Raw genomic sequence first — 23,221 nt, 5'->3', positions numbered from 1 at the left:
TTTTCTTGGGGGGGGGGGGAGAGAGAGAGAACACATAGGAATTAATGCATCAATATTTATAGAGAGAGAGTGTAACAGCAATTAAGACAAGAAAAAACTTCCTACTGGATTAAGTGAAAAGCCTTGAAGATGTGATGTTTTAAAGATGTACTCGTAAGCTCATGCATTACAATTAAAAAAAAATAATATCTTTAATTTCTTTAACCGCATACTAATTACATAATTTTGAAAGAAAAAAAACGATCACAAAAGTGCTTTTTTTTAATTTCAGAAAATTATATACAATTAAGTGCATTAACATTATATCGATGGTAAATTTTGGGTAATTTTTTAGCTTACATGTTTCAAGAGACCATTATCTCAAAACACATTAAAAAAGTCTGGTACTGCCATCTGATGCATAGATTGAGAAATAAACTATTCTTGGTACATGAAATATATTGTTTTTACATTTTTTGGCTTTACTTTTTGACACTGTATCCCAGATAGATCACGAGCACGAGAAATTGAGCACACTAAAATATACAATTAAAGGCAGAAAGAAGAGTTACAAAAATTGAATATTTAAGTCATGAGAAAAATACATGCACTTATCAATTTTCTCCAAATAAATTTTAACTGCTTATTTTTATTTATTCAAATGAATAAAATAATTTTTTTTTAAGAAATGACTTTATTGCCTGCTTTGGCAAAATAAAAGTTAACATTTCCTATGCAAATATTTATATTTTTTATAACAAATATTTATATTTTTTATTATAAAATTTTATTTTCTTTTATTTCATACATAGATACAAATTTTTAAAAAATAGGCACAGAATATTATGTTATATTATACAAATATAATGTAAATATTTTAAAAAGTGTAAAACAGCTATGATTTATGATATTAAAGAAATATTTGTTCAACTTACTTCACAGTTCACAAACAGGATTTTTCACCTTTAACAGAGATAACACAATCTGAAAAATATAAGAGGTGTAATAATTGAAAAATATTAGCTGATTCAGCCTTTTTCAGAAAAACAAAATTAGTGAATACAACCTTCATATCCTTCCAACATGCATAAACATCTAACTGGAATTGATATTAAAGAAAATAAATAAGTAAAATGAATTACTAATCTTATAAATGACAGAGAACAAAATATAACACAGAAGGACTCAGAAAACGGCAAAATGCTCACTGAATCCAAATTCAAAGTTAGCACCAAAAAAAAAAAAATTTTAACATTAAAAGCTGCTTTTTTACTTAGTTTAATGACAAAATGCAATTTTTTTCTCGCTTTTTACATAAAAGATTTAAAATTTTTAATTTTTTCTTTTATGGATAAACTTTTTGTTTTGACATTTTAAACAGCTGAATAAAAAGAAGGTTTTCAAGGAAAGATATAGACAGAGAACTGAGCTTTCCTTACAAGTGACTCCAAAACCAAGAGTGTTCTGTAACCAGTTCAGAACGTTTCTGAAAGTATTTTAACCCTTCACAAAATTCCACCCTTATCGTCTAGAAACAAGACAGGTTAACCTTGCACCTGGTCTTTGATCTGGTTGGCCTTCCCCCTTTTATCTGAAGGCTGCACCAGATTTAAACAGCTTTCAAAATTATTAAACAATTTCAAAATGTTGGCAAAACATATTTCACAATTATGTGCAAAAATACCTTTTTAACAATTGATAGTTTTGTTATTGTTTTGAATAATACTTAGATAAGCCAAGCTTTCCAGCCATTGACCTTGTGAATAAAGTCATGAAGAACCTTTCGTCTTGATAATATGTTAAAAGAGTACCTTTCTTTAATACCCCCAGAGGAGTGCTTGGTTATATCATGAAGTTGTCCACTAAGGTGAAAGTTTGACTTAGCTTGAAAACACCCAATAGATGACAGCACTACTAATTTGTAGGACCACATCCACTATTTAGATAGATGTGAGGGGGAAGGAAATTTTTCTCCAGATCCCCGTACTCATGATAGTGCTCAGCGACTGATCACAGGATTTCATGAGCACGTATATCTCTTTTACTAGGAGGGCCACAGTGACTTTGAGGATCGAGACCTAGCCTCTGCAAACCCAAGTCTGAAGCTCTAATCACTGAGCTGCTACAGCCTCAAGAAATGTAAATTGTGCAAAGATAAAAACCATTATACACTCATTATGAGTTGGCCATGCTACCCAATACACTAATTTGCTTTTTATAGTGTACTATGCAACATTACTTTAGTTTTAAATGTAGCATAGTGTACTGTGCTCACTTTTTTATCATATCATACTTTTAAAAATAATTCTCAGGGTAAGTCCAAGAAAATTTTTAAAAAAATTACTCGTTAAAAGGATACATTGTACCAAACAAAACATTCGATTTCGCTTATTAAATATGTAATCACTTTGAATTTAAGCTTGTTATAAAATAATTTCTACAGTTTATATTTATATACACACTATTAATAAAATAAAAACGTACTACAGACAGTTTATTTTTATTTAAAAGAAAGTAAGGAACTCAGAAGGCTTAAGTTAGAGCCAACAATTATTATAGTTGCACAGGTAGCTTAAAGAGTTAAAGATTATAATTGATAATTTATTTGCATGAAAAAGAGATACATCAAACTTGACTACGCTGAAAAAAAAAATCTAGACTAATATGAAGTTGTATATTACTAGAGATGCCAACTTGCTCCACTTTGTAAAATAGTATTTTGTAGTGGTAGCAAAATTTAAGTTAATTTTAGTTCACGTATTTATCATTTTAAGTTATTTTTTCACCACTAAATATAAAAAAATTATAAGTATGATATAAAATACAACGTCTAAGCATCAATCTACTGGTTACTATATTAAAATGTAGGCGTAACTAACATTTTTTAACGAAATTTACAATATAATCTGCAACCACTTTATTAAAACTATTCAAGAAAGCGGAGCAGTTGGCATCCCTGTATTACTAGTGCAAAACCCTCACAAATCAAGTTCAACATACAAAATGTAACTATAATAAGAACTGTGAGTTGTTATGGATTTTGCCAAAACAAACTATTTGTAACATGCAAAAGAATATAGAGAGAAGCCCAGCACTTTGAATACATTACTTTCATGGGAAAAGACTCAGTACTCTGCGACAAGCGAGAAAAAGCAATTCATAGGGCTAGCAACGTATTCAGATTTAGCATATAGTAAGTTGTTAGGAACTAGGACATCTAGAACAATAGCAGGATCTAAAATATGAGATAAAATATTTAATCTAAAACGAGTCCATTTTTTGCCACACTATTTAACAGTAAAATATAGCATGAAATTTTTTTNCAATCTACTGGTTACTATATTAAAATGTAGGCGTAACTAACATTTTTTAACGAAATTTACAATATAATCTGCAACCACTTTATTAAAACTATTCAAGAAAGCGGAGCAGTTGGCATCCCTGTATTACTAGTGCAAAACCCTCACAAATCAAGTTCAACATACAAAATGTAACTATAATAAGAACTGTGAGTTGTTATGGATTTTGCCAAAACAAACTATTTGTAACATGCAAAAGAATATAGAGAGAAGCCCAGCACTTTGAATACATTACTTTCATGGGAAAAGACTCAGTACTCTGCGACAAGCCAGAAAAAGCAATTCATAGGGCTAGCAACGTATTCAGATTTAGCATATAGTAAGTTGTTAGGAACTAGGACATCTAGAACATTAGCAGGATCTAAAATATGAGATAATAAAATATTTAATCTAAAACGAGTCCATTTTTTGCCACACTATTTAACAGTAAAATATAGCATGAAATTTTTTTTTTTTTAAAATTATCTCATGCAGAAGAATCCCAAAAACTTTTATTTTTATTACATTAATGATTTTTACAGGTATGTGTAATTTATGTTAACATTATTCTTAATTTTAACATAGAAAATGTAAATAAATATTATGATTATTTCTTAAACAGTGTCAGTAATATTTTTTTTACATTGTGATTACTTGAACAACTTGGGAGAATAATATTCATGATTGGGAAATCCTTAAAAACATACTGAAACAACTTTTTTGAGAGGAAAAAATGAAAAAAAAACAAGCAAAACAAACTTTGAAAAAAAAAATTTCCCATTTTTAGAATATTCTTGCTTTATATCAGTAGTAAATTTTTATTATGAAAAAAAGTACTCATTGTAAAATTAAAAATAAACTTACAAGTTTAATCACAACTACCCTGAATCCTACTCTTTATTTTATTCTCTTAAAAAAACAATTTATTATTATTGGCAAATACTAGTAAGAATTAAAAAGGTAAAAAGCAAAACAAAATGTAGTTTTTCAACTTATCTGATAGGATTATAAAAATGCAATAAATTTTAGTTTATCTATTAGTTTATTTTTTTAATCAACAAGATAGTAAAAAAAAATCTACAAGAGTAAAAATATTTATTAAATAAAAAATGTAAAAACATGGCTTTTAAAATTATTTTACCTTTTGATTGTAACTGGTGCAAGAGGCATGCCAGAACAAGATGTTAGCCTGCTAATTGCTATATAAAAAAGGTTTTACCATGAATATTAAAACATAATTTAAAAATAAATATAGATAAATAAATATTGAAAAATTTTAAAATGAAAATATAACATCATTAAAACTCTTTTAATTTATTAAGTATTAATTTACTTAAAAAGGAAAATTATTTCAATGTACAGGGTGTCTATCAGGTCCACCCTCTTCCCCCAAAGAAAAATTCATGGCCTCAAAAGAAATTTTTATGACTTTCTACACAATATTTTGCTTCCAATTTTTTTTTTATAGAAATTATTCAGTTTATGTAAATATTATTGAATGCATTTTACATTCATGTGATTAGTAAAATATAAAAACCAAAGGAAATCTTTCAATTAATCAGACATACTAATGTTTTATTGTGTAGAATCTTAGTGACATGCTTTTCTGAAGCATGCATTATTCAAATAGGAATATAGAATAATACCAAGGTTGGGTTTTTACATCAAAAACTATCCAAATCTTTTAAAAATTTGGGGAAAGTTTCATTTAAGTTATTGAGAACATTTTATTAACACAACTTCCATAATAATTCATATTATATATCATATGCATTGTCATTGGGGGGGACCACCTTATATTACCATTTATATATAGGGGAGAGTTGGATAAAACGGGATACCATTATTGTTAATATATACTACGGAATATCTGTTCAGGAAAACCATACATTATTTTTTTTGTAGCTACAACATTTATCGAAGTACACAAAAAACATATTTTAAACTAATTTTACTGACTGTGAAATAGAAAAAAAAATTAATTTCCAAACTCTTACATATCCCGTTTTAGCATACCTGGGTTGGATAAAACGGGATAGGGTTTACAATGTTTAAATTTTTGCATATATATAAATATAAAATTATAAATAATGCAAATATATTAATAATATTGTTTATACATAAAAAAGCTCAAGTCTTCATCAGAGAAATACATTACAATTAGTTCTAAAGAAAGATGTGAAATCTTAGAGTCGAAAATTAAATGCTTAATAATGAACGTTAATAAATATGGCTATTTTAAAAGGTAATAATCCAACAAATAAATAGGTGGATAAAACGGGACATAAAAAACTCTATCCCGTTTTATCCAACTCACAAGTATCCCGTTTTGTCCGACTCCGACACTTTTTGAAACAAACATGGCTGCTGCCTAAATATGAAAAGAAAATTAGATAGACTGCACATCAAAATATTGGTAAATAAATGATTAATTAAATTTAATACTCACCGGAATTTTATTCCCATATATGTAGGCAGTACAATGTAAAAAACAACGCACGTAAATGTAGAAAATGGCTAAAAAATAGAGTAAAAAAGTTCTGAGACTTATAACTTTCTATCAAATAGTAATCTCGAGGCGGGACGCACAGAGAAAGATATAATCACGGTCGAATAACACGTTTCTGTCGTTGTCCACTAGATAGCTGCAATAGTCTGATCCCAAGGCGACGTATCCCGTTTTGTTCGACTATCCCGTTTTATCCAACTCTCCCCTATATATAATTATAATTTATTATAACTACTTTAAGAATATGTAAAAAATTGCATGTTTTACAATTTACTTTATCAGTTATTTTTTTACTTTATCAAATAAACAATAAAATGTCGCAAATGATTATAAAAAATTATTTTGTAAGTGGAATTATATCTTTACATAAAGAAACTTAATAATTGTATGGAAAAGATTTTTGATTCATAATTGATTTAGATATGGGAAAATACGCATAAAATAAAATTAATAAGAGGCCCTAACTTTAGCCTGCTCTGACTGAACTATTTTTTTTTTCAAATTGCGGTTACCCATTATATTTTGATGAATTTAATTCCGTTTATTGCTCATTTGAAGAAAGGTTAGAAAAACATTTACAATATTATTTTGTAATCATTTTGTTATTTTTTGATGCAGTTGTTAATGTATCAAGATGTATTTTCCTTTTTACAAATACTTTTTTTATACAATAAATATTTTTATATAATAAATACTTTTATGAAAAAACCCAAATTATTTTTTTTACGGAAAATAAAATATAATTTTTTCCTCTAAATATTAGGTTAACTCCCCAAATATTGAGGGGGTTGCGCCACCAATAATCATAGGTAAGAAATATAGACAAAATTTTTGAAACTATTAATAGGTTTCTCCAAAAATCATGGTACTTCTAAAACTTAAAGATCAATATCTTTGTTATGTTATAACCATTCACAGGGCCCGCGCTGAGGACTTCACATTGTTAGCCAGTAAATTAGCCAAATATAAAAAGTATTAAACAATTTTCAAAATTCTAAACCAAAGGAAAAACTTTCTTATTATTGATTTTTTCTCCTAAAAAAACTTTAAATCCAAATTTAACATAAAGTTAATTATTTTATCAAAATACAAATTAAGAGTCGTTTTGCAGTAGGAGTAAATGAGCATTGAATTTGAAAGAAATAGGTTGGGATTGATTTTTGATAACCTCTCAGATTAGTGCAATAATATAAGGCCACAACTTAGATTCTTTAGAGTACATAAAACTAAATTAGTTGCCAAAATAGTTTGATCTCAACACAAAATATTTTTTTCTGATTTTCAATATTAGTTGTTGATACTATTTATATGCAGGAGATCAGAACATGTCTAAACACGCAAATGAGGTTTTGGGAGAAATTCAGATAATTGTGGGAAATTTTTGGTCTAAAACATTCTTACAAGAAATTTTATTGTTAAACAATAAATTGCGTCTGTAAAATTTTTCCTTTGTTAAAAACAAAATCACAAGTCTATTGCAGAATTAACTAGCTTGAATTCCTTAAGTTTGTGAGTTTTAAAATTAAATTAATTTTACTATTTCAATATATTTTGATTTCTATCATTTTCAACAGATATGCTTGTTTATACAAGAATTGTGTGAAATCAAACGAATTTTTTTCCTACATAAGCTTCACTTTCCAAAAATATTTTTTAAAAAAATTATTGTACTAAAATAAAAATGCTGAAATTTTTCGGAGAAATTTTGATCTAAAAAGAAACTTTGTTAGGCAAGGAGAATGTTCTGCACTCCAGCTTATATGCCCATGAATATTTTTAATAAATCTTGACTGTAACATATTCTCTAATAAGTAAAAAAAAATTATTTAAAAAAAATATAAATGCTTGATTAAATGAATTAATAATTTTGTGTACTTTTATTTTTAATAATTTTACACATTTTTATTTATAATTATTTAATATTTCCTACACCAAGATTTTGGTTTTGAGAATTATTGTAAAACAAAAAGAGAGTTTAATATCAAAATAATTCAAGAACCTAATTGTTTGTTCACATGTAATTTTATATGCATGTTTATTTATAAATACTTTAAATTTATAATAGCTGACCTTGAATAACAGATTTAAAATACTTTTAAATTCTTCAAAAAATTATATTTTTCTTCTGCATATTCTGACTTTCTCCATGGAGCAATTAGACAGATTCTAATAAGTACAAAAATAAATTTAGTATGTTATCAAATAGTTTTAAATTATCTCTATTTCAGCTTTTCTCATAAAATTTTCATTAGAAGAGAAAGAAATACAAGCTCAGAATAAATTCTTGTAAAATAATCTATAAAACTTACATAAAAATACTTTATTGTTCTTAGTATGCACTTAGTGCTACCATTATTCAAAATTTAAACTTTTGCATTTTTATTTGCAAGGCTGAAAATCAGTTTCCAATTTAAAAATGGTTTTTCAGTTACTGATTTATTATTCTTTATGGTTAGGAGAAATATATTAAGTTTCATTTGAGATACTATTCACACACTTATTGCTTTACAAATTAGTCTGATCATCAATCACTTTCTGCTTTTTCTGTAAATTTGAGAAAATAATTTTTTTTTTTTTACATTTCCCAGCTAAGTTATTTTTAAATCTTAGAGCATTAAGCTTCAATTAAACTAAATTTTCTCTGCGGTGGAATAAAAAGCCCTTCAATTGTGATTACATGTTTGACACATTAAAAAAATTAAAGTATTTCCCAGGGCTCGAAAAACCGCCCGTCCGCGGCGGTCAAAAATTCCCTGCGGACAACTAATTTCTCGAATCCGACGTCCGCACGGATGGCCATTTTCCCGTCTTGAACTTTGTCATTTAAATTATTTCATAAAAGAAAGAAATTGCTTCATAAAAGAAAGAAATTATTTCATAAAAGAAATACTAGGTTACTATCAGTAACCTAGTATTTCTTTTATTACTGTATAATGTAATCCTAGTAACTACAAATTCATTGTGCAATTTATATAAATGTTTATAATAAATAAGTGAAAATTACATTTTTATTTATTTAGAAGCTATGGGTTAGTTTCAAAGGAGGACGGGTACATTGTTGGACAAGCCGTCCTCAGGGTCGGGGAAAATTTCTGAGTGTTTTCGAGCCCTGTTATTCCCGTCAATTTTTTGAAACGTCCATATATTAAGTTAATTACATAGTTTTTAAATCCCCTACATAATTTCTCAAATTTAATAAAGTCTATTTGACTCACAAACTTTGTATTTGAGTAATTATTTCATGCACTTAGTTTGGAATGATTCCACCGCTTATGATTTTGTAACACTAACAATCTTTTTTTTACGAAATATTCTGTTATTTCTTTTCTTTCCTAATTCCAAAATTTTTAATATAATATGGTACACAAATGTGATTAATCACTTTTTGATGCTCTTGATCTCAATGATTTATTCTCCAGAAATGTGATTGCTGAAAGAACTCTTAAATTTTTTTCATCATGTGAAGTTTTTTTTCTCTTATACATAGAAAATAAAAGATTAATTTTTTTGCATAAATGTAACATTTACAAAATTTAAAGAAAGAAAATGTTTCTTTATCTAATAAGATTGAAACACAAATTTATAATGGTACTGAGTGCATTAAAAAGTGACTACTGAAATATGTGATTCAAGATTTCTATGCAGTTATATCATATACAAAATTAATTCGATCTAATTGTAGCTAAATAAATCACATTGATTAAATCATTCTTCTAATACAAATCAAAATCTTCAACAATATTGCTACTCAATAAGATATAATTTTAAAAAAATGAGATAAAAAATTTTCTAGCGAACAATCTTTCAAAGGAAATCTTTTCGCCCACTAGGTTTGTGAGCGAACTATCCAGAAACAATGCACTATATACAGCCCGCTAGCTATTGGCGTGCGGTCGCGCCTGAATGTTTAAAAAATAAACAATTTATTTAGGAAAATTAAAAGAATTAGAAATTTTGATTGTGCATTGAAAAAATTGAATTGTGCATCTAAATTTTAAACGCATAAAAGCTACATCAATGTGTATCTGTGATCATGTTTTTCGGTGGTTATCACTACAAATTTCCAGGGTTAAAAATTTTAATAGGACAAATTATTATGCTTTAATATCCAACTTTAGTACTCATTTTTGAAGTTCTTTTCATATTTAATCTAAGATCGTGCCTTAGAAGGTTATATTGCAGGACATGTACCATAAAATCTCAATCCTTTTAACATCATAATAAAACAGTTAGAGAATTTTGAATTGGTAAATAGATGTAACTTTTGAAGTGCTTTATGTTTCAATTTTATCATATTTTTCCCTTGTTTTTATGGCAACACGCATTTCCACAAGGTTTTGAAAATTTCGATATATTTATAATATGAATTAATGCAACATTCAAATCAGATATTTCCAATGGACACTTTATTTGCACCAAATTTAAAGAAAATCTAAGATATTTTTTTTATCAATCTTAAAACAGTTTTCTAGAAGGTTTAAAAAATCCTGATATTTATTATCCACTGCTACAATGACTTGTGAATTAGTCATTTTAATTATCACCTTTCATCTGCGTTATCTGTACCGAATTTTATCATTAATCCAGGTTATTTTTCTATGGTTCTTTTCAATCTATATATTTTAATACAATATATTTCAAAATGTGAAATTTGACTGTGATTTTTTTTAAAATTGCTTACAGTTTTTGAACTTTGTTTCTAATTTTTTGTAGCTTAATAAACAGTTTTAAGGTTTAACATTTATAAAATCTCATATAATTCACTAAATAAAATGTCTTTAATGTAAAAAATATAAACTGAATCCCAACTAAATGTTAAATCTTACTAAGCTATAATGAGTTTGTTTTTATTTTAAATCCTTTCAAACTATATACGATTTCTTTATTAAACGATTTAACTGGCAATTATGTTGCTTCATAAAATATTTTTATATTTTTACTTTAATTAAAAATCATATCAATTTATTTTAAATGCACTTCTGTGTTACATGCAAATATATTACTAAGTTGATAGAAGAAAATTAACAAAAATTAAGATAAAGAATTATAAATATTTAAGCGAATTTAATTTCACGCAAATATATTACTAGTTCATTGATAAAAAAATATTCCAAAACAGTTATGTTTCCACACAAAAAATTATAATTGCCATCAACATATCAAAATAATTGGGCATGCAGCCCATCATTGAAAAAGGTAGTGCACTATATGAATTATAATAAGAATATTTTTGCTTTAAGAGAAATTCTCTTAACTCACTTTACAAATTAAAATCTGCTATTTCAGAATTCCTTTTAATGTTACCAAATTTCAACTTTTTATGTTCTAGCCAAAGTTACTATGTAATTTTTTTCTCCAAGTTTATCCAAAATTGCATTTATGTAAAAAAAAAGTCGCCATTGCCTGTGAATGAGAATTTATTTTAAATTAGCTGAACTTAGAGAAATTTTGTGGTAATACCAATTATTGATTCACAGAAATAAGCAATTCAGCGATCACAAAGTTTTAATGCAATTTTCGATAGAAAATGAAAGCAATCTATAAGCCACCTTAACATTGAGTTTTTACACCAACAAAAAAAAATACATGTACTTTTCCGTTAGCCAGATGTAATCGAAAGATCTCCAAAAAATGTAGACCTCTGCCAAATTTTATATTTAAATAATTTTCATAAGCAAAATAAAAAACAGTTGAATAACTAACTAATAGTTAAATTACCTTGTGCCCGGCCATTTGTAAAGAACCAAAAACACTTATATTAACTTTTGTTACTTTTATACTTATGTAATACACTTCAAACAATCAAGACAAGTACATACAATAATTTCAGGGAATGGAAAATAAAGGTTAAAAAGTATTGGCCTAAAAAAAGTTTTGTTAAATACATAAGAACATCACATCATACATTTTCAAAAGCATTTATCTTTTTTATCAATAAGCTCGATTGTTAAAAATACACACACAATTTCAGTTTATGCAGCAGCACGAATTCCACAATACAAAACTTTCGTTTCTGCTGGGGATTTAAAACAAAGTGTTAGATACTGAGTAATTTATCTTCTTTACAAATAATAACGAAGTAATTTTCACAGTAATCAGTAACTTGGGATTAAACTTAACACATTTATGCGACTGAATTATTGTGTGACAACGTGGACATTTTGCCGAATAGTTCATACTTGAAGAGATTTCCATATATTTCGCAGCACATCTTGAGCACATACAGGCATGCTGGCACGGCATAAATTGGACTATTCGAGTTTCCTCTTGGCAAATCATACATTCAGAATCTGGTTTAGGTGGAATACGATTAGTCTTTGAAATCTGTCTTCCAGTTCTCATTGGTTCAGGTTTTTCATTTATATATATAGTTATGATTGCTCTATTTTTTATACAGCTTATAATAGCTAGGATATATATCATTATATATATAGCTATATGATTTATATATATAGCTATGATTGCTGCAATAATAAGAGCAGCTCTAAATAACCATGGAAGAGCCATGTTTCCCAATAAAAAAGCAAGGAAACAAAGGTATAGCATTGGCAAAATTAAAGTTTAAAATTTCAGATAGTTTAATATTAACAAACGAATTGTCTTAATCAGTGCACATGCATACAACAACGTACAATGAGGATGATAAATAATTATTTCAAATACACCACGTTTTGTGATGAGAGGGATATGCTCTTTGCGTCAGCTTATAGCTCTCTACTTCAAAATTAACTAGGCTTACAGTTGAGGCTAAGTAACAGCAAAAAAAAAATCAGGTAGGAAAACACTACGGAGCGCTGTAGGCTCCTTACCGCCTACACTTCCGGGTTACTGTTTCTGGTGTAATTTGAAGTCATTTGACTCAGAACGTGACCATTGTGCTCTGAGATTCTTTTCTCTTTCTTTCTGTTTTGAGATAGTTCTTGCAAACGTTGTATTTGTTTAATAATTACTTATGTTAACAATGAGTTCTAAGTCTAAATACCACATGCAACAACTAATAAAAATGTTGTTATATAATTAGTAAAACAATAGGGCAATCAATAGGCTTATATTAATTTATTAACGTTAAAATTATAAAGGGTATATAATTTTAACATTAATTACTTGAGAAATAGTAGTATTGAGTAGAAGCAACGCGTGTCTTGATCAATAATAAATAAGTAAACTTAACATTTGGAAGAAGAATCGCTATAAAACACTTCTTACCTTTTCAATAATATATGCCAATTTTCAAATTTAAACCTGAATATTAATTTATAAACTTAAACTTGCTGCTCGATAAGATGGTGCGCAGTTTGTAACAAGAAAAAACAGTAATAAACAAATTGAAAGAGGCCAAAGCAGGATTGCCAAAAAAACGAGTTTTCAAAATTTAGCAACCATGTCACCTTTTTTAGCAATATATCTATAAATAACTAAAACAAATTTTCTTTTCAAACTCCTCAGAATTCCTTAATAACATTAATATCTTATGAAATACGGCAGGTATGAGCTCAGAAATGATCTAATTTATTTCCTTTATTGAAAATAAAATTATCCGTTTGAAAATATCCCCTTGCAGAATAAGCTGTAGTAAGTAGCTGCAAACTTTCTAACCGGAACTAAAGCAGGTAAGGAACTCGAGATTGTTAGAGTTTACATATATATTGAAAATACCATCCATTTACGTAGCACTGGAGCTGCACAATGGACTACTGGCGACAGTCTGGGAAACATCCCTGAGGATGATCAGAAGGCATGTCATCACAATTTTGATCCTCTGCAGAGGAGATGGCATCCCCGCTTCGGTAGCCCGACGACCTGCACGCGAAGTCGAGCACTTTACGGTAGAACAGCTTAACGAGTACCCATACCACACATCCTCGGTCCCTAAGCAGACTGATCCATGTGGTCACCCACCCTCGCACTGACGGCAGCCAGTGATACTTGACTTCGGTGATCTGCTAGGAACCGTGTCTTAACGGTCAGTCCACTGCGGAACACTTTACGGTAGAACAGTTTAACGAGGACCGATACCGCGCATCCTCGGAGAGAAAATTCAGAAACTAATGTTTGTGGCTTTTTCGAAAGTATTCGCAATCACAACACTCGATGCGCCATCTGAGGAGAACACCGGTACCATACCTTTGGCCCTTTCCTCTTCTTCTCTTCTCAGTTGCATAGGAATGAACTACACTATTTTTTCACAGTGTTTTCATCATAGAAAAAAAATGGGTGAAAATTTCTCACCCTTTCTCAGAAACAGGGTGAGATTTCAAAAAGTTAAGTGAGATTTCTAAAAACTAAAAAAACACAAAAACTCTTGAAAAAAAAATCATTTCTTTAATTATAATACATTTTTAACGTCTTCTATTTTTTAAAGCATTGAATATTTTTGGTGCATCATCATAGAAGATTTTGCCTTTACAAGGTATTTGTCCATCTTACATAAGTGCATAAAAAATTTGAACGTCTTACATGAAGAAACCTTACCTACGGTAAACACGTGGTTGCAGAGAAATGTGTTCTGAAAGGGGTTCCGTGGTTGTGTTCTGTTGTTGGAAAAGGTTCTGAACAATACTGGTAAATAGGAAAGCTAGATAATGGTGCAGATGTTGAAAATAATGAAAGATCAAGGAAAAAAAGTGAAACGGATTTTATTCTAAATGGTGTAATTCGAAGCTTTTTCTAAAATGCGAGAAGTTCGCGAATTTTGAAATTGATTTATAAAATGCTCGAATTTCTCCCGGTAATCATTTTTTAATGCGAGAAAAGAAAAAAATATGCGAGATTCTCGCGTTCTCGCGCTGTAGTGAAAACACTGATACTTTTCATTTTTAATTAATAAAAATATTTTTCAAAATTTCCATGATGCTTTCTTTTAGAACTATGTTTAGTGTAGTTTTCAATTCTACATAGTTTCCTTACTTAAAAGTTTTTATTCTATTTGAAAATCAAGAAAAAAACTAACGTACTTCGTTTCTCTATGACTCTCCACACGCTGATGGTGAAAGCATGTGAAGTGTTGCCATAGCTAAAGAGTTCTGCTCACGCAACTAGTAGCCCATTTCGATAGCGAAATGCAATTGGAGTTTAGTCTATGTATTGAGAGATCACGACCATGACATCAATCACTAAAGGCTGAGTTCTGAAGATATAAGGTTTACTTTATTCACATCGCTCTAGAGCTGCACAATGAGCTTTTGGCGGCGGTCTAGAAAAAAAAAAAAAAAACATCCATGAGGATGATCTGAACCCTTGCTGAAAAATCAGGGTATTTTTCAAAGGTTTAAAGGAGGTTGTTATTTAAAAACGTCGTTACGTTGAAAAGGGTGCAAATGAATACCTCAAATATACCTCCAGACTCCAGAGGTATATATGTTTCAACCTGAGGTGATTCATCTTACATCTGCGGAGAGGTATATAATTACTACTTTAAGGTGTTTCGTTTTCAATCTTACGTTATTACTTATCAACCTGAAATATACTTTTTTACACCTGTGGAAGTATTTTTTCAATAACCTAATGTGTTTCATTTATCACTTCAGGTTATTTTTAATTTACCTCAAGTATATTTTTTGGCAGTTGGAAAGTTAATTTTTTACTAACGTGAGGTGTTTCATGTTCTACCTCAGGTTATTATATTTCAACCTCAAGTGTATATTGTTATGCTTGCAGAGGTATTTTTTATCAGCTCATTTTACACATAAGTTATTATAGATCAACCTCAAGCGTATTTTTCGACCGTTGGATTGTTTTTTTTGAGGTGTTCCATGTTCTTCCTTAGGTTATTATTTCGTAACCTTAAATATATGTTTTTGTATTTATTTAATTTAACAACTAAATAAGATGCGACATTTTACACTTTTGACTTTTATAGCTCAACCTAAAGTTGCTTTTTTTCATATTTACGCAGGTTGTAATAAATCACAAACGTGAAGTATTATACGGTCCACCTTATTTATTAAATTTGAACGTCACTATTATTAATATTTTATAAAGAATATATATACACTATAGTGTATATCTTTTCATTCTTTCACTAGTAGAGTTGTTAATTTATCAATCTGAAGTTTTTAATATTACACTTTAGGCAGTAATTGCTCCTTTTGTAATGATAAAAAAAAAAAAGTTCCAAATACATAATTTTTCAATAATTTTAATCAATTCAATTAAATCATCTTGAAATGCCGCTTATGTAAATTCCACAGCTTAAAAAAAATACTTGTTGGAACAAATATTTTTATAAGGTCTAAGATGCTTGAATTTTTAAAGCTATAAAACTGCAAATATAAATTAGTCAGCTGACATTCAAAATATTTTATTTAAAACTGTAATTTCCTTTTTATTACAAACAAAAAATTATTCGAAATATTGATTCTGTCTCCCTGTTGAAACTTAGAAGTATTGGAACCTAAAAAAAAATATGAATTAGTAAGAAAATCAGAGTCAGGTTTTGAAATATTAGATTTCTTTTTTTTTATTTTAAAGATTTAAATTAACAGGATGAAATTAATTTTATTTTTCATATATGTGGCATTTCAATTCTGTCATTCCTATTCAAACCTCGTTGCTGAAAGCGTTTAAAAGTGTAACTAGTACCACAGTCACAAAATATTAAATACACTGAAGAAAGTACTACCATTAACAACCTTTACAGAAATTCAAATATATAATTCTAATTTTATTTTGAAATTTTAACACTTTTTATTTTCTCATAATTGAATCTACATCTTTCATTATGGTGCTTATAAGTTTAATAATTAGATTTTCTTTGTCAGATAACAGTTTTATAATCAAGTTGACGCTGATTTTGATAAGAACATCCGTTATTGTCAATCACATCAGAACACTTTGTTCAATTAATCAGCTTGCATACTGCTAAAGTTAAAGTGTATACATTGAAGCAAAATAAAAGGTGTCTTTATATTAACTAATGGCAAACACAAATATATTATTTGTAAATTGTTGTAACTATTCACCAATAGCGTTACCCTAAACAGCGAGGAGAAATATTCAGATTTTTCTCTCTTATTGCTAAGCCTACAATAGTCTCAAAGAATATATTCCGACTTTAATTATGTAAGACCAGGGAGCTTCTTTAAAACAAAAATAATAAAATCTAAGTTTGAAAATTAAAGCATATTGGATTAAAAGGTGATCAAACTAAATCTATAAATGTCCAACTCACTTACCGAATTTCGCATAGACTTTTGATTGTCAACACAACACGCTATTCGCCGGCTCGCACGGAACTCTGGTAAGTGAGCTAGTTAATACGAAGTGTACTTTAAACAACCTCAAAATAAGCTTAGGTAAAAACAAAATAACTTCACCTAAATAAATATCTGACTCTATTTAGTTGAAATAAGGTAATTTTTTAGTACCTCATAATACTTCTTTTGTCAGTGTACAAGAGTACAAGTGTCAGAAAAACAACCTGGTATGACTTAGAAATCACCTCATCAGACTGGTTGATATGAAGAGAATTTAAAACAACCTCAAAATGAGCTTAGGTTTAAATGTAATGACTTCATACTCCTCAATAAATACCTCACTCTCTTCAGTTGAAATTAGGTAAAAAATTTTATACCTCATAAAATACCCTTTTTGTTATAAGTGTCAAACAAGCAACCCTGTATACCTTGAAAATCACCTTGATAGATTTTAAGTGAATTTTAAACAAACACAAAATGTGCTGAAGTGTATGTTGTAGGCTTAGCATATACACCTCAGTTACAACCTTTATGAGGTTGTAACCAGACTGATGAGGCTACATAATTTTTATGGTTGTTTTCTCACCAATCTCAGAATAACCCCAACACCTCAAAAAGACCTTAAATTTTCGCAAGGAATTGGTGGGAAATGTGTCGAAAGTAGAAGTTTGCTGAAAACCATTTATGTCGTGAAGCCAGTGTACTTACTCCCGTTTCTTTGAGATGGAATGGAATAGGTGTCCTTCGAGACAAACCAGTAACTATACGATGCGAAGCATTATACACTACTGGTAATTAGAATTGATACACCAAGAAAGAATGCAAATAACAGAATGATATTTAATGGGTACATACATCATAGTTGGAAGAACAATTGATTAAATTTTCAGGATATTTGGATGTATAGATCCTGAGAAATCAGTACTCAGAGCAGCCTCCCCTGGAAGCAATAACAGCAGCTTTTCTCCAGAGCATCAAATCAGACAGAGATTGGATTGCATGGATGGGTATAGCATTCCATGCTGCTTCAACATTATGCCACAATTCATCAACAGTAGTGACTGACGAGTGGCGGTGTGCCAGTCGTTCGGCAACCATTGACTAGACATTTTCAATTGGTGAGAGATCAGGCCAGGTCAACAGGTTAACATGTTCTGCGTCAAGGAAGGTAAGGACGATGCTAACAGTCATAGGATCTCGACCAATAATACTTTGGTATGATAAACCGCAATCCCGGTAGGCCACAATTTGATCTCGATCAAACTCAGACACGTGCTGGTATGAATTTCTCCTTCTTACACGCGGCATAACAAAAACTTTTTTACCCAAGAACAAGCTCTAATTCAATTTCTGTATGAAAAACTTACTGTCAAATATCTTCGTTTATACACATTGTAGGTGTCGCTACAGCCGCCTGCTTGGCAAGAATGCGCTGATAAGCTAATCATTTGCATACCACAACACATTCATCGTGTGTCGCCTTCCTGGGGTAGCAATTTTAATAGCCAGTAGTGTATAATACAGCAACGATTTGTAGACCAGTTTCGCTGGAGAAAAGAACGATGTGGCTTTTGAAGTCAAGAGGACACCTGATGCACTAGTTGACAATTCGGAGCAGGGGATTTGATTGAGCCTCCAAAGTGTGCAGAATGACAGTGAAGCACGGTGTTTTTATTATAGAATTTTATGTTTTAACACTGAAGTAATCGCGGAATGTCGCATTGTTAGAGCAAAGTAGGACCAGAATCGTAGGTTTTAAACCCGGGAGATGGGGAAAAAATTAATTCAGCTCTTTTTCTGGAACAATTTCCAATCATTCCAATGGTGAAATGATTGGAACAGGTTCCAATCATTTCACCATTTTTGAATTTGGTGGAGAGAGAATTGCATCTGATGCTTCAGTTCCTAAATAGTTTCTGTGACTGGAATATGATAGATATCATCCCCAAAGATAAGACACGAGAAGTCACCACAGAGAACGAAATGACAGTCAAACATGTAAATCACGACGAAACTATTGGGACCATATTTCCCAGGTTGCGACTATAGCCTATATTTCGGTGGTCAGAAATCCGAATTCATTTAAAAAGGTATGTTTATTCAAAGAAAGTAGATTTTAATATTTTATTTGGTAACGTACAATATCGTCTGCTTTAATTATTTAGCATAATTGAAATCACCCCCTCCCCGGCAACCATTAAGATTGAGTACCAGAACTTCAAAATCCGATCATTAATCAAAAAGTATTTAAGGTAATCCCTTTTTTTTTTAGCACTGTACATAGATGGACACTAATTTCAGCTGCTGATGGATACGAGTAAGATTTTCAGCAATTACATTCGAAGAATTGTGTTTGAACCTTGGTTCTTTACTAATCTAACATTAAAAGTAGTTTTGTTGTCAATTTTTACATTTTTGAACTATCGCAGAAATTATAATTAAACATTTCAAGCTTTCAAATGACGTTTTTTTTTCCTACCTGACCTTCGTACACAACGCGTTAAAATGATCGACATATTACCTTATTGAAAGTGTTCCTAATTCTCATCTGCCAATTTCAAATCTTTTCGAGAATGATTTTCTCAAAAAGTAGTAAACTGTAACAGTAGTAACTGTCTGTAACAGCTTTAACGGCTCATCGTATCATTTTCATACTTTTATATTTATGTTTAATTTTTGGAAATGCAGTGAAGGACAAAATCTATTTAAATTAAATTTATAAACCTAAGAAAAACATTCAAAGCATACATTTTTACTACCACTTCAAGTATAAAAATAAAATTTTAGACAAAATGTTAAAAGCTGATAGCTATGCTAATTGTATTTTAGTTAGTTTGAAAATGCTCTTTGATTATCCTGCTACATATTAAGTATTAGACAAATGAAACTCTTAATTTTGTTAAATTTTTTAAATAATAAAATTTTAACTTATAAATATTTTACCGTATTTTTCTATTGGAAAATATATGACGAGATAGAAAAACTTCAAATAACCATGATAATTTTTTCAGCAATATAGTCATTTAACTCCAAGCTGTATGCTATGCTAAAATTTTAATTGTGTTTATTTGTAGTGCTTATTTCTCTTAAATACAGTAAACTGTTGTTGGAACTGTTAAGTGGCTGTTGTTTTTAATTAAACATGGGCAAGCCAAACTTGCCAGCCACAGGTCTTTTTCGAGCTTAGTCAGGAAGGAGCGCCTTTTGTTTCACAAGAGAGCACAGCGAGGGTGAAAGCAAGTCTCAGCTCAGAACCCCATGGGCAGATGGCAGATCCGCGAGGCCATGGCACTGATCAGAGACAGACCACGGAATTTTCAATTCCACAAATTTTACGAGCACATATATCGCATGTTCTCGGTGGGTCTTAGCGTAGGATCGAACACCGAGTTCAATTCTCTAACCACTGGGCTACCACATACCTCGGAACTGATATAAACCTCGAGTGTGTTTAGTTTCTAAATATGTTTTCAAAAATGTAATGTTGTTAAAAATAAACTTTGTTTTTAGAGGTACTATGAAAATAAATTTCCCCAATATTGTGAAAAGTCTCTGTATTGTCATTTTTCAATCCACAGTGAACTGATCTGGATAAGGTCACCGAAGTCAAGCATTACAGGCAGCAGTCAGTGAGTGGGTGTCCATTTTGATCAGCCCGTGAGAGACTCGAGGATGTCCGGCTTCGATCTTCCATTAAACTGTTCAACCATAAAGTGACCAACTTCACAACACAGGTCATTCAGCTTCAAAAGTGGTCGAACCATTCATTCAGACGAGGATCAAAATTGTGATAGCATGTCTTATCCACAGGGGTGATTACCAAACAGTCACCAATAATGAGCATCTCTAGGTCGTAAATAAAGTACTGCAACTACTATTGTAATTTTTCATTTAAATTCAATTTATCAACTTAAAAAAAAAAAAAAAAAGAACTATCTAAAAGAGATAGTTCTTACGGTAACGGATTCTTAGATAACGGAGCAGTGAAAATGTTATCTAATTCTCGGACTAGTAACATCTTTTGTATCATTAGACAGAAACTAAATATTCTTAATTTCTGCCTGTGTTAATCATATAACACAAACAATGATAAATATGTTCTCTTGCTTTCATCATTTAATACAATCTACCCAAATTTTATAACGAAAATTAAACAATTTAACGAGTGTATAATATAAATTTATTTCATAAAAATAAATGATAATAAAAAAATAATTTTTTAAGAATTTTTAAGTTTATTTTTACTTATTTTACCCTTGACAAAGTTACCATTTCTTATAAGTTGACTCAATAGCAAAAAAAAACAAAACAAAACAGGTGAACAAAGTAACCTAAGTTGTCTACTAAGTAACTTTGCCCATCAAGTTTTTCGAATTTTTACAGAAAAGCAGACAAAAAATATTTTAACATCATAAATCAACTTTACAAACCTTCCGTACTAAGCGAAGAATTATTTTTGTTTCCCCAACTAACAGAGAAGTACAGTGAGCTAAAAAAGAAATAAAAACGGAACACCCTAAATAACTTTTGATCTAATGATTGGATATTTACGTTCGATCTTCGAAGAGATGACCTCAGATATACTAATTAATTATTGCAGACGACATTTACGAAATCATACACAAAAATGTAATATTTCGGAATAAACATTCCTCTTTTTCGACGGATTCGGATTTCTGAACCCCATATTATTTGGGGTAGCCGCAATTTGGAAAATATGGTCCCCATATATTGGTCAGAGGAGTGATCCAAAGTTTGCACCCCATAATGTTAATTTTACTTTCTGCGTATTTCGAGAACTTTTTGCACTCAATTATAAAGTTCGTTTATCCACGGAAAAAAATAAATTTTAATAAATATTTATTATTTCATTCAATTGTGGTTGAAAAAATTTTGAACAGTAAGGTATAAAATTTTTTACATCATTTTAAAGTAAGTAATTTTACATGGCAAAATTTAAAATTCGAGCAAAACCGGTTGAGAAATCGAATTTTAAAAAAGTTGTACATTTATTATTCAAATATGTCACCAAGTTTAGGATTGCAGTAAGACTACAAAACAATGAGCTTTTTTTTTTAAAAAAAAATTAATTCTAAGATATATATAGTAAAAGATATCAAGAGTTAAGATTCTGTCTGACGTGACTAACTTTTTAAAGCTATTATATTGTTTTAAAAGCATATTTGTGTAATTTGATAATGAAATAAAACAGAACTATATACAGTCGCAGATAATTACTTAAATCCCAAACCGCAGTGGTCTTTTCTTATTTTGCAATGGAGTTAGCTCAAATAGCATTTTAAAGTTCAAATAGTTTAATATTTTGATAAATTAAAATTAAAGGGCTTTCAACCACCACTGTACAGAAATTATTTGAACAGTTTAATAAAAAGTCAGATAAACAAACTAATTAAGTGCTTTAGTTCTGATTAAAGTTTTTTAAAAATTTTAACCGTCATAAAATTTTTTGCTCTTGGTGACTAGAATTGGAAAAAATATTTTGCAGGAATCTCAAATATTGCAGGGTATGATTCTGTATAAACATATAAACAATGTTCCTATCTTCTAAAAAATTTCCATTTTCACCTCTGACGATGACAACTAAATTTTTAACATCTTGACTAATATATAGTGATGCATGCCTAAATATCAGAGAATTTTTGCTCGCCGCTTTACAAAATTCACACTCCAACTTTTTTAAAAATTTGGCCCTGAGTTTCATTGATAGACATCAAAAAATGCCAGTTTCCTCTAATATGAATGATGATTCACTGTTATCACTGATATTTAAGATAATTCTGGGATTGCATGCTTATTTCTTTGTTTTGGTTCCAGTCCTGATAGCAGAAAATTATACTATCTTGGTTAATTGAAGTACAATTAAATGAGCACGATTAATTTCTTTGTAGTAAATTTATATTATGTTAAATTTATAGAGGAATAAATCGTGTGTCATAAATTTAGTAAGCATTTATCAGTTTATGATTAATTTCAACAATTTTTTTTTTTATCATCCTCTTGTTCAGCTAGTTACCACTGTTGTAATTTAACATTCCATTTTAAACCTGAATAACTTTTCCTAGTTGTAATTTAATTCAATACATTTACTTACTTTAAAAAATTTGACTTACCACAAAATACCACATTAACAAGGAGATAATTTTAAAATCGAATATAGAAACAAGATTAGTAGATAAAGT

The 23,221-nt window shown here is 29.5% G+C and overlaps 2 long non-coding RNA genes across 2 annotated transcripts in view; one reads left to right on the top strand and one right to left on the bottom strand.

Moving 5' to 3' along the window:
• Positions 1-7,699, bottom strand: part of LOC122272136 (uncharacterized) — a 10,405-nt gene extending 2,706 nt beyond the window's left edge. Inside the window, exons 1-3 of the long non-coding RNA XR_011636972.1 lie at positions 4,459-7,699; positions 3,089-3,214; positions 915-963 (exon numbers count right to left, since the gene is read on the bottom strand). This is a non-coding gene — a long non-coding RNA (uncharacterized lncRNA). The remainder of the gene's footprint in view (positions 1-914; positions 964-3,088; positions 3,215-4,458) is intronic.
• LOC139425891 (uncharacterized) overlaps positions 1-23,221 on the top strand; it is a 100,460-nt gene that overhangs the window by 17,702 nt on the left and 59,537 nt on the right. The gene's annotated exons all lie outside the window — the stretch shown is intronic.

Source organism: Parasteatoda tepidariorum, chromosome 6, assembly GCF_043381705.1.
Source record: "Parasteatoda tepidariorum isolate YZ-2023 chromosome 6, CAS_Ptep_4.0, whole genome shotgun sequence".
Lineage (NCBI taxonomy): Eukaryota > Metazoa > Arthropoda > Arachnida > Araneae > Theridiidae > Parasteatoda > Parasteatoda tepidariorum.
This window is presented reverse-complemented; position numbering and strand designations above follow the sequence as displayed.